Raw genomic sequence first — 13,214 nt, forward strand, 5'->3', positions numbered from 1 at the left:
CCTTGCATTAATGGAATGGCTTTGTCTGATACAACCCCCTGTGTTTAAATATAATAATTCATGAACCCGTTGTCCCTGATTAATCACTAAATATTCCTTAGGTAGCCAAGAGGTCAATTGTCCATTCCAAGGGTGGACGTGCACATCTGAGAGAAGCGAGTGAATAAATATCTCAACTTTATGTCCTCCTTTATGCCAGTTTGTGCTTGTTGTAGGTTTGCCTCGGGCTTGTGTAACTTACAATCCACCAAACCAAGCACCGTCCACTAACCCCATACTGTGGTTGGTTGGACAGGTATCTATACAGGTGCCTTGTTTCAATTTATTTTCCTCCCTACTTGCCCAGGTAGATTAGCACTGCTGTAAAGTGTGCATGCGCTTTATGGATAATATCCATAGCACAATAAAAAGGTTTAAAAGGGACAGAGGGAATGAACAAACAAACAAAAAAGCCAGATCTCTCTCACACACACCTGAACAGGACTAAGCTACAGTAACAGTTTTACAGGAAGAGTTAAGCATTAAGAGATGGTGCCCATGCTAATAACTGAAATCAGGAGCGTCCATTCTGCTGCAATTAAACGCTTGATTATCTCTTCCCACCTTGCTTTTGGTACAATAACAAAACCATTAGGCTTTTATTAGGAGAGTTTATTATTTGCCTTTGCATATGTGCAGAAACCAAAGACCTAATGGTACTAATATGAAGCCGTGTAAGAGTGCAGGTTCCTAGAATTATGTATAATACAAGGTGCTTTATCCTCCTTGAAAGTTTCCTGCTTTCTAGATGTCAGCTGCTGCTTTGGCTGAGGGTCATCTCAAGCAGGCAGCCGTATTGCATGAAAGTGGCAGGGAAATTATCCTGCCCCACAGCATGCAGGTAAGAGATGGGCAGCATTCAGCTGCAAGGCAACCATTTATCTGGGCTCTTCTTAGAATCCTGAATGTCTCTGAATTTTGCTAGTCCTTATGAGTAAATGCTTGCTCAAGGAAACCCTTCCCACCGCAGCATATTTACACGTTTTTGCTTGTTGACTGTGAAGAAGCTGGGCTTTGTTACTGTGGGCTACTGGTATGGACTGTTATCTCTACATACAGTGGTACCTCGGGTTACATACACTTCAGGTTACATATGCTTCAGGTTGCAGACTCCGCTAACCCAGAAATAGTACCACGGGTTAAGAACTTTGCTTCAGGATGAGAACAGAAATTGTGCTCCGGTGGTGTGGCAGCAGCAGGGAGGCCCCATTAGCTAAAGTGGTGCTTCAGGTTAAGAACAGTTTCAGGTTAAGAACGGACCTCCGAAATGAATTAAGTACATAACCAGAGGTACCACTGTATTTGCTTGTTCCCATTAAGCCACGACTTGGCTTACACTTATGCACAAACCAGGTCACTGAGGTTCTTCCTAGCTCAGTGGCAGAGCTGTCGGAACACACCGGGGCAGGGCACACGCAGCCCCCAGAATGAAACAGACCTCTCCGGGCGTCTTCCTGTGTGGTGTAGTGGTTAAAAGCGGTAGTCTCGTAATATGGTGAACCAGGTCCGCGTCTCCGCTCCTCCACATGCAGCTGCTGGGTGACCTTGGGCCAGTCACACTGCTTTGAAGTCTCTCAGCCCCACTCACCTCACAGAGTTTTTGTTGTGGGGGAGGAAGGGAAAGGAGAATGTTAGCCACTTTGAGACTCCTTCGGGTAGTGATAAAGAGGGATATCAAATCCAAACTCTTCTGATGATGATGATGAAGCACAGCCTGGGATGTTCACAAATCAATCCCAGTGCGCACCAGCGACACATATCTAAAGACATGTGCACACTCTATCAGCAGAGTATATCAGAAACGATCACGGAGTGTAACATTCTAAGTGATTTATTAAGCAATATATACAGGACAAGGGACGCGGGTGGCACTGTTGGTTAAACCACAGAGCCTAGGACTTGCCAATCAGAAGGTCGGCGGTTCGAATCCCTGTGACGGGGTGAGCTCCCATTGCTCGGTCCCTGCTCCTGCCAACCTAGCAGTTCGAAAGCACGTCAAAGTGCAAGTAGATAAATAGGTACTGCTCCAGCGGGAAGGTAAACAGTGTTTCCGTGCGCTGTTCTGGTTCGCCAGAAGCGACTTAGTCCTGCTGGCCACATGACGCGGAAGCTGTATGCCGGCTCCTTTGGCCAGTAAAGCAAGATGAGCGCCGCAACCCCAGAGTCGATCATAGAATCATAGAATCATAGAGTTGGAAGAGACCACAAGGGCCATCGAGTCCAACCCCCTGCCAAGCAGGAAACACCATCAGAGCACTCCTGACATATGGTTGTCAAGCCTCTGCTTAAAGACCTCCAAAGTAGGAGACTCCACCACACTCCTTGGCAGCAAATTCCACTGTCGAACAGCTCTTACTGTCAGGAAGTTCTTCCTAATGTTTAGGTGGAATCTTCTTTCTTGTAGTTTGGATCCATTGCTCCGTGTCCGCTTCTCTGGAGCAGCAGAAAACAACCTTTCTCCCTCCTCTATGTGACATCTTTTTATATATTTGAACATGGCTATCATATCACCCCTTAACCTCCTCTTCTCCGGGCTAAACATGCCCAGCTCCCTTAGCCGTTCCTCATAAGGCATCGTTTCCAGGCCTTTGACCATTTTGGTTGCCCTCTTCTGGACACATTCCAGTTTGTCAGTGTCCTTCTTGAATTGTGGTGCCCAGAACTGGACACAGTACTCCAGGTGTGGTCTGACCAGAGCAGAATACAGTGGCACTATTACTTCCCTTGATCTAGATGCTATACTCCTATTGATGCAGCCCAGAATTGCATTGGCTTTTTTAGCTGCCGCGTCACACTGTTGGCTCATGTCAAGTTTGTGGTCAACCAAGACTCCTAGATCCTTTTCACATGTACTGCTCTCAAGCCAGGTGTCCCCCATCTTGTATTTGTGCCTCTCATTTTTTTTGCCCAAGTGCAATACTTTACATTTCTCCCTGTTAAAATTCATCTTGTTTGTTTTTGCCCAGTTCTCTAATCTGTCAAGGTCGTTTTGAAGTGTGATCCTGTCCTCTGGGGTGTTAGCCACCCCTCCCAGTTTGGTGTCATCTGCAAATTTGATCAGGATGCCCTTGAGTCCATCATCCAAGTCGTTGATAAAGATGTTGAATAAGACCGGGCCCAAGACAGAACCCTGTGGCACCCCACTAGTCACTCTTCTCCAGGATGAAGAGGAACCATTGATGAGCACCCTTTGGGTTCGGTCAGTCAGCCAGTTACAAATCCACTGAGTGGTAGCATAGTCAAGACCGCATTTTACCAGCTTCTTTACAAGAATATCATGGGGCACCTTGTCAAATGCCTTGCTGAAATCAAGGTAGGCTACATCCACTGCGTTCCCTTCATCTACGAGGCTTGTAATTCTGTCAAAAAACGAGATCAGGTTAGTCTGACATGACTTATTTTTCAGAAATCCATGCTGACTATTGGTGATCACAGCATTCCTTTCTAGGTGCTCACAGACTGTTTGCTTAATGATCTGCTCCAGAATCTTCCCTGCTATTGATGTCTGACTGACTGGGCGGTAATTATTTGGGTCCTCTCTTTTCCCCTTTTTGAAAATAGGGACAACATTTGCCCTCCTCCAGTCTGCCGGGACTTCGCCTGTTCTCCAGGAATTCTCAAAGATGACTGCCAGTGGTTCTGAGATCACATCTGCCAGTTCTTTTAATACTCTTGGATGCAGTTCATCTGGCCCTGGAGACTTGAATACATCTAATCTAGCCAAATATTCTTGTACTATCTCCTTAGTTATTCTGGGCTGTGTTTCCTTTGCTGAATCATTTGCTCCAAATTTGCTCCAAATGACTGGACCTAATGGTTAGGGGTCCCTTTACCTTTACCTTATATACAGGACAAAGCAATCATGGCGTCCTCTCACATCTTCTTCAAGACAGAGAGAGAGAGAGAGAGAGAGAGAGAGAGAGAGAGAGAGAAAGGACAAAAGTAGAGTACAGCGGAAGAGAGATAAGACTGACTTCCGTTCTCACACTTTCCAAGCCTAGAAAGTAAACACTGACATGGGATGTAACAATCACACATCCAGCAAGGGTGGTTGGTAGAGGGTGCAAATTGGTAGAGGGTGCAAAATTTCAACACCCAGTGCTGCCTCAATACAACTGCGTACTTCCGTCGCTGAGCTCTGTTGAAAATGGCTTCTCCATGCAAACCAGGAAGTGGCTTCTCCATACAATGGAATGACTCTTCTTTTCTTAACTGTGATCTCCTGGGTGATGGGATGCTGTTAGGCAGTTGAATGTGCATGTGTACTCTGTCCGTTTCCTTCCCACTCATCCCCTTCTGCATGGCCCTGGGTGCTGGCAAGCCATGCTACGTCACTGTCCTAGCTAACGTCTCACCTCTTGTTCATTTTTCATGTGGATTTCCATATTTGCATTGGGACATCTAGGTACAATGGTGCAAAGACAGCTTTTGAAGGATATGTCAGCCCTTCCTGGAAAATGCCCCATTTTAAAAAACATGTTTCCTCCACAAACAGAACATCTCTCGTTTGTAATTTTGTGAATTCCCCATTTGTGCCCCAGGGCAGCATTTCATACCCTCCAACATTTTTCCAATGAAAATGGGGATGTCCCATTCCATAATGATAATTTTACTATTTATACCCCACACATCTCACTGAGTTGCCCAGCTTTCAACATATATAAAAACATAATAAAACATTAAACATTAAAAAAACAACTTCTCTATACAGGATTGCCTTCAAACAGCTTGAGGGCCAGATAACTCCATACCCTCCAACATTTCTCCAATGAAAATAGGGACATCCTAAGGAAAAGTGGGGCATTCCGGGATCAAATCAGAAACCAGGATGGCTTCTCTAAATCAGGGATGTCCCTGGAAAATAGGGACATTTGGAGGGCCTGGCATTTTTCTGTTACACATGCACACACTTGTTTTTATGACTTTTGGATAATGCTGAAATGTTGATTATTGTAAAAGACCTCATAGGGCTGCAATCCAAACCACACTCAAGGGAGTAAGCCTCACTGAACATGGTGAGACTTACATCCGAGGAAACATCTGTAGGACGGTGCTCTAAATACATTTTCTGGATCATAATATCTCTGCTTGACAGAATTGACCTGGATATTGCCAGCATTTCAACTGGTCTGTATAATTGTCCCTTTAAGAACAGTACCCGCTGTTTGATTAGCCAGTGATCATGTGTAGTGCCATGCCATAAATTGCTTCTCCTGCTGGTTTCTGCATCTCAAACTCGTGCTCAGAGGAACGGAGCAGGCCAAGAACTATTTATGGGGTCTTTCTTCCTGTCCACTTGACAATCTTATCAATTATCCAAGAAGCAGTTAAGCTTTCCTTACGTGAAACCAGTGTGATTTTTTGTGTGCGTGGAACGGACTTGGTAACACCGAAGCCACATGGGTTATTGTGTGTTGTAATGAGGTTGCTGTGTGCTTCCCAGCAGCCATCCCACTTGCTTTCCCAGAAGCAGAAGTGGCAACAGAGCACTTAGCAATTCAAGCTACTTCCCGTTTCTGCGCTGCCATCTGGTCTAAGCTGCACAAGGATGACCCCAGGGGATTTCTGTGGCTCCCAGAGAAACCTCTTAGTGCGATTAGATGATAGATAGATAGATAGATAGATAGATGATAGATAGATAGATAGATAGATAGATAGATAGATAGATGATAGATTAGACAGACAGACAGACAGACAGACAGATAGATAGATAGATAGATAGATGATAGATAGATAGATGATAGATAGATAGATAGATAGATAGATAGATAGATAGATAGATAGAGAGATGATAGATAGATGATAGATAGATGATAGATAGATAGATGATAGACAGATAGGAGATGATAGATAGATGATAGATAGATGATAGACAGATAGATGATAGATAGATAGATAGATAGAGAGAGAGAGAGAGAGAGAGAGATGATAGATAGATAGATAGATAGATAGATAGATAGATGATAGATAGATAGATAGATAGATAGATAGATGATAGATAGATGATAGATAGATGATAGATAGATAGATAGATAGATAGATAGATAGATAGATAGATAGATAGATATCCTTCCTTTCTTCAATTCCAAGGCAATTTGGGCTCAGAGACAGTACACCATAAGGTGCCCTATTTTCTGAGTGTGATTTTTCCTTCCCACCCTCCACAGGGATACTACAATCGGATGGTTCAGGAGCATGGCAGCATTAAGAGAGGGCTATTAGCTCAATGGCAGAGCAACTGCCTGCAATGCACACAGTTCCAGATTCAGCCCACAGCATCTCCAGGCGAGGCCAGGAATGCCAGCTGCCTGAAACCCTGGAAAGTCATTGCCACCAATCAGTGGATGATACCGAGCTTGGCAGACCAATGGTCTGACTTCCTGTGTTCCAGTGACGCTTCCATTTCACCAGATCAGGCTGTCAGCCTATCTAGTGCCATACTGTATGCTATGGCAGTGGCTGAGGGTCTTTCTCCTCCATCACCTGCTGCCTGTTTCACTTAGAGAACCAAGGATTGAACTTGAGACCTTCTATATGTAAATCGACGCCTGCTTCTTGGGAGAAAAGCAATGACAAACCTAGACAGCATCTTGAAAAGCAGAGACATAACCTTGCCAACAAAGGTCCGTATAGTTAAAGCCATGGTTGTCCCTGCAGTGATGTGTGGAAGTGAAAGCTGGACCATCAAGAAGGCTGATCGCCGAAGAATTGATGCTTTTGAATTATGGTGCTGGAGGAGACTCTCGAGAGTCCCACGGACTGCAAGAAGATCAAACCTCTCCATTCTGAAGGAAATCAGCCCTGAGTGCTCACTGGAAGGACAGATCGTGAAGCTGAGGCTCCAAGACTTTGTCCATCTCACGAGAAGAGAAGACTCCCTGGAAAAGACCCTGATGTTGGGAAAGATTGAGGGCACAAGGAGAAGGGGACGACAGAGGACGAGATGGTTGGATAGTGTTCTCGAAGCTACCAGCATGAGTTTGATCAAACTGCGGGAGGCAGTGGAGGACAGAAGTGCCTGGCGTGCTCTGGTCCAGGGGGTCACGAAGAGTCAGACACGACTAAACGACTATACAACAACAACATATGTAAATCACCAGCTCTATCACCAAGCTGTGGAACTTCTCCAAAAGCCAAGATCAATCTCCCTTAACCTTTGCAGAAGTTGTGGAAGATTTGTGGCTATTTCTGCTGCCAGTTAGCAGAACCCGGTGTGCTGAGTTGAGTAGCAGGAGCCGTTTTGAGTGTCTCCCTCAATATTTTGCCGAAACGGCAAAAGATCAGTCTAGATCCAGCCATTTGGGCAGGGAGCTGTTACACAGGGAAACCCAATTTAGACAGAATTCCCTTTGGTACACCTCGCAGAGAAATCCACCTTGCTTTTATCAAGCTATTTTAAAATGCCATCTGTATGGGCATCCACATCTGCAGCAGCAGCAGCAAAGAGCCCAGAGATTGTTATCTGTTAGGAGGAGTAGAAATGGGCCATTGATATGCAAGTAGCGTTACATCTACAAGCCGAGAAGCTATTTTTAGCTTCAAATGTAGCTTAATATAGCAACAGCAGCTCAGTCCGTTTCTCATCTCACCCTCTGAAGCCTACAGATTTTCTTTTTCCTTTAAACCCTGTAATGATCGCAGATGGTGCCCAAAAGAAGGATAAAGCCAGATAAAGGTCACGACTGCCGAGTGTGAAAGTCTATTTCTTTGAAATTGTTGCAGTTTGCTCCTCACTGAACATGGTGTGTGTGTGTTGTGCTGTGTTGGGAAGAATGCACAATTACATTTTCTTCAGAAGACTAGAAATGTCGAATTTCTGAATGCTGGTGGTTAAATAATGGCTCAAGCTGCTTCCTAACCTAACATCGCTACTTTGCGGGCAGAATTCAAACACATACCAGAAAACTCAGGTGGTTTTAGAACACCTGAGCAACAGACTCATTTCCACCCCAGGTTGGTCCTTTTTGCGGTAAGGAAACCACATCAGCAAGTGTGGGACAACAACTTATTGATGTGACATTGTATAACCTGCACACAAACAAACCAGGATGGATGCTCAATAAACAAGCCATCCAGAAGTGACTGAAAATGAATTGATGATGTGATATATCTCTATTTTTGCATATATGAATCTACTATGCAGAAGGAAGGGTTAAAAACACCTCACCTTTCCTGCAGTTCCTCCACATCTGCCATATATATATATATATATATATATATATATATATATATATGATCATTCAAAAGCAAGCAGGTAAAGATAAAAAGGTAAAGGACCCCTGGGCGGTGAAGTCCAGTCAAAGGTGACTCTGGGGTGTGGCACTCATCTCGCTTTCAGGCCGAAGGAGCTGGCGTTTGTCCACAGACAGCTTTCCGGGTCATGTGGCCAGCAGGACTAAACCACTTCTGGTGCAATGGGACACCGTGACAGAAACTAGAGCACACGGAAACTTCCCACTGCAGCGGTCCCTATTTATCTACATGCGCTGGTGTGCTTTCAAACTGCTAGGTTTGCAGGAGCTGGGACAGAGCAATGGGAGCTCACCCTGTTGCGGGGATTTGAACCGCCAACCTTCTGATCAGCAAGCCCAAGAGGCTCAGTGGTTTGGACCACAGCGTCACCTGCTCCCTACAAGCAGGACCTGACTGTTGACCATGGTGGTTTGAGCTAATGGGCTTTGAAGGCCAACAACATAGGGGATCCAAAGGATCCCCATCCCTGCTATAGACACTAGTGAGCTTGATGGACCAATGGGCTGACTTAGACACTAGTGAGCTTGATGGACCAATGGGCTGCTTCCTACTATTGCACCGCACTGCTCAGCTGCAATCCTTATGTGGCAGACGTTCTTATGGAACATTATGGGACTCCTCTTCCAGGCTAAGTGTGTATCAACTTGCTTTGTAAACGGCTGGCATCTCCTCAAAAGGTCCGTCCACAGTCAGCTGCCAGCCTTCAACTCTCCTGGCCAAACAAAAGTGCCGGGCCCCCCCTCAGGCGTTCTGTTCATATTTTCCTTTTGCCCTTTCCGCCTGGTTTTGAAGTCCTTGTTGTCTTTGATGGCGAAGCAGCGCCATGACAGTTTCAAAACATGTTCTTCTTTCAAGCAGCCCCCCTCAGTGAGCAGCAGGTCTCCACCCTCAGAGCCGGCAGCACTTTGCCATTCATTTTCACTGCCCCCCGATGTGGGTGCTCCCCACCCCAAATCAGGGCTTGCGGCTAGCCTTTTGGGCCTCCCAAACCACCCCTTTCAAACCATCCATTTGACGTCAATGCACCTTTGGGGGAGCAGTTGCTATTTTCTCCATGACTGATAAAAGCAAGGCTTCCTGATATAGCTTATCAAAGGACAAGGGGATTGGCAGCTCTGTGGGCTTCTCAAGAGGATGCCACCTTTGATGCTTGAAAGGGACCTTTTCATCCACACGTTAATAGTTTCGAGAGGAGCCACAGCTGTGTCTGACATGCCTTCGGCCTTCAGAAAGAGTAATTAGGAAAAGCTTAAGGCAGGAACAGGAGGGGTGAAAGCAAACATGTCCTATTTCGTGATGGGGCCAGGTTCAAGGCTATTGTGTTAATTTACAAGGTCCTTCAAAATTTGGGCCTGCCATACCTCAAGGACTGCTTGAACCCTTATTTCCCTGTCTTATCACTGAGGTATTTCGCAGAGTGGCTGTTCGTGGACCCCCATGGCTTGGGTTCATGGCTAGCTCAGTTGGTTAGAGCGTGGCGCTGATAATGCCAAGGTTGCAAGTTTGAGCCTCATATTATTCCTGCATATTCCTGCAATGCAGAGGGTTGGACCAGAAGATCCTCAGGGTCACTTCTAACCCTATGATTCCACCAGGAGCAGTGGCATAGCGTGGGTTGTCAGCACCCGGGGCAAGGCAAGTAATTTGCGCCCCCTAACCCAGGGCAAGGCAAGTAATTTGCGCCCCCCGCTGCACTGTCCCTCCCCCAGATAGTCCCTCGCTCTCTCTCCGCACCGCACCGCACGCCTGGCACCCCTCCTCCACAGTGGGCGGCGACCCGGCGGCAGTGAGAGAGAGTGAGTGAGCCAGGTAGGGGCAGAGAGCTGCGAATGCGAGCGCCCCCCCAGATGTTGCGCCCGGTGCGGCTGGCCCCCCTGCATCCCCCACGCTACGCCACTGACCAGGAGCCATGTGTTCAATATGGTGGACCAGATTTTATGGAGCTCCCTTCTAGGTAAGGTAAAGGTTAAGGACCCCTGGACGGTTAAGTCCAGTCAAAGGCAACTATGGGGTTGCGGCGCTCATCTTGTTTTCAGGCCGAGGGAGCTGGTGTTTGTCCACAGACAGCTTTCTGGGTCATGTGGCCAGCATGACTAAACTGCTTCTGGTGGAACAGAACACCATGATGAGTGCCAGAGCACATGGAAACGCTGTTTACCTTCCCGCTGCAGCGGTACCTATTTACCTACTTGCACTGGCATGCTTTCAAACTGCTAGGTTGGCAGGAGCTGGGACAGAGCAAAGGGAGCTCACCCTGTCACACGGACTCAAACTGCCAACCTTGCGATTGGCAAGCCCAAGAGGTCCAGTGGTTTAGACCACAGTGCCACCTGCCTCACTTCTAAAGGTAAAGGGACCCCTGACCATTAGGTCCAGTCGTGGCCGACTCTGGGGTTGCTGCGTTCATCTCACTTTATTGGCTGAGGGAGCTGGCGTACAGCTTCCGGGTTATGTGGCCAGAATGACTAAGCCACTTCTGGCGAACCAGAGCAGCGCACAGAAACGCAGTTTACCTTACGATACGATATGATACGATATCTTTATTGTCACTGTCCCTTGCGGAACAATGAAACTGAAAACTACATAAAATTACATTAAAACTACATAAAACTACCACAAAGCTACATAAAACAACATAAAAACTACATAAAACTACTACAAAACTACATAAAACATTCAAAAACCCCTAAAAATTCTAAAACCCCATTTTAAAATACACTATACTACCTTCCCGCCGGAGTGGTACCTATTTTTCTACTTGCACTTTGACGTGCTTTCGAACTGCTAGGTTGGCAGGAGCAGGGACCGAGCAACAGGAGCTCACCCCATTGCGGGGATTCGAACCGCCGACCTTCCGATCGGCAAGTCCTAGGCTCTGTGGTTTAACCCACAGCACCACCCGTGACCCTTACATCTCTTCTAGTCAAGGTCAAATAGGCCCACACCCTACTGAACTTCCAGCCAGAGGCACACCGTGTCCCCTGACAGTAAGAGCTGTTCGACAGTGGAATTTGCTGCCAAGGAGTGTGGTGGAGTCTCCTACTTTGGAGGTCTTTAAGCAGAGGCTTGACAACCATATGTCAGGAGTGCTCTGATGGTGTTTCCTGCTTGGCAGGGGGTTGGACTCGATGGCCCTTGTGGTCTCTTCCAACTCTATGATTCTATGATTCTATGATTCCCACGAGCAGGAATATTTGCATGACACCACATGCATTTTATTTGGTGCCAGATGGGCTCAGAGGGAGTTGCAAGCCAAGGGGCGATTGCAGAATGTGTGGGAGGGCAAGGGTGCACTCCGGGGAGAGAGTAAATTGGTCACATATTGCCCTAGGGCCACCCAGCTTGTTCCAGGAGAGGAGAGGGTACATTCTGACTTACTGCATTTCTATCCCAGTTTTTTTCTCAAAGCTGTTCAAGGTGGCAGACATGGTTCTTTCCCCGCTCCTCATTTAACCCACCCCATCCCCCCCAAAAAAAACAACCCTGCGAGCTATGTTAGGCTGAGAGGCAGTGACTGGCTCAAGGTCACCCACTGAGCTACTTTGCCAAGTGGGGAATTGATCCCTGGTGTAGTGGTTAAGAGCGGTAGTCTTATAATCTGGGGAACCGGGTTCGCGTCTCCGCTCCTCCGCATGCAGCTGCTGGGTGACCTTGGGCCAGTCACACTTCTTTGAAGTCTCTCAGCCCCACTCACCTCACAGAGTGTTTGTTGTGGGGGAGGAAGGGAAAGGAGAATGTTAGCCGCTTTGAGACTCCTTAAAGGGAGTGAAAGGCGGGATATCAAATCCAAACTACTACTACTACTACTACTACTACTACTACTACTCTTCTTCTTCTTCTTCTTCTTCTTCTTCTTCTTCTTCTTCTTCTTCTTCTTCTTCTTCCCTGGTCTCACAGGCCCTAGTTGGCCACTCTGACCACCACAGCACAACACAATCTGCCTTTCTCTGCAGAGGTTGCTTTTTGTTGTTGTTTAGTCGTCTAGTCATGTCCGACTCTTTGTGACCCCATGGACCAGAGCACATCAGGCACTTCTGTCTTCCACTGCCTTCCGCAGTTTGGTCAGACTCATGTTTGTAGCTTCGAGAACACTGTCCAACCATCTCATCCTCTGTCGTCCCTTCTCCTTTTGCCCTCCATCTTTCCCAACATCAGGGTCTTTTCCAGGGAGTCTTCTCTGCTCATGAGGTGGCCAAAGTAAGCCTCAGCTTCAAGATCTGTCCTTCCAGTGAGAGGGCTGATTTCCTTCAGAATGGAGAGGTTTGATCTTCTTGCAGTCCTTGGGACTCTCAAGAGTCTCCTCCAGCACCATAACTCAAAAACATCAATTCTTCGGCGAGAGGTTGCTTTTGCCTTCCCCCAAAGACAATGGTGGATTTGAGCCCGGCTCCCCCGAAAGCAATATGGCTAGCCAACTCACAGGCATGGTTTTGCCATCTGGAGAGATACAGAAGTGTAAATAAACAGATAAATGAAATAACAAGTGTTTAAGTCCACGGGGAGGGGAGGGAAGGCTGCTCATAGATGACACCCCTAGAGGGAAACACAAGACACCATCGTCATTAACTGCATGGATATTTCACGTACAATCCTATACTTAAGTCTTAAAGCCAGCCACTCACTATGGCAACCGCTGTAGTCTGCCTGAACGTCCCCCACCGGCACACCCCCACACTTTGTACAGACACCCACCCACACCCACACTTTCCTGTTGCAGGAAAAGGGCTGCATTGCAAAATGTAAACTTCCAACGGCAAGAATAATTTGGGCATTTCCTAACCACTTCAGAAATTGCGTCCAAGAGGTTAGCAGAGGGGCGAGAGAGGCCCCTCCATGGAGGTGAGTGTGCAAAAGAAGAATAGGAATTCTGAAAAGCCATTAAATTTTATTCTGAAACGGCCTTTCATGGCCAGTTTAATCTC

General features: G+C 46.8%; 1 protein-coding gene across 1 annotated transcript in view; it reads left to right on the forward strand.

The window, feature by feature from the left end:
• The window catches only part of MRPL47 (mitochondrial ribosomal protein L47), a 65,925-nt gene extending 57,938 nt beyond the window's left edge, over nt 1-7,987 (forward strand). Inside the window, exon 8 of the transcript XR_014220108.1 lies at nt 7,976-7,987. The gene's annotated coding sequence lies outside the window, so the exon portion shown is untranslated. The remainder of the gene's footprint in view (nt 1-7,975) is intronic.
• The last annotated feature ends 5,227 nt before the right edge of the window (nt 7,988-13,214 follow it).

Source organism: Podarcis vaucheri (genome assembly GCF_965113315.1).
Source record: "Podarcis vaucheri genome assembly, chromosome: 5".
NCBI classification, from domain to species: Eukaryota; Metazoa; Chordata; class Lepidosauria; order Squamata; family Lacertidae; genus Podarcis; species Podarcis vaucheri.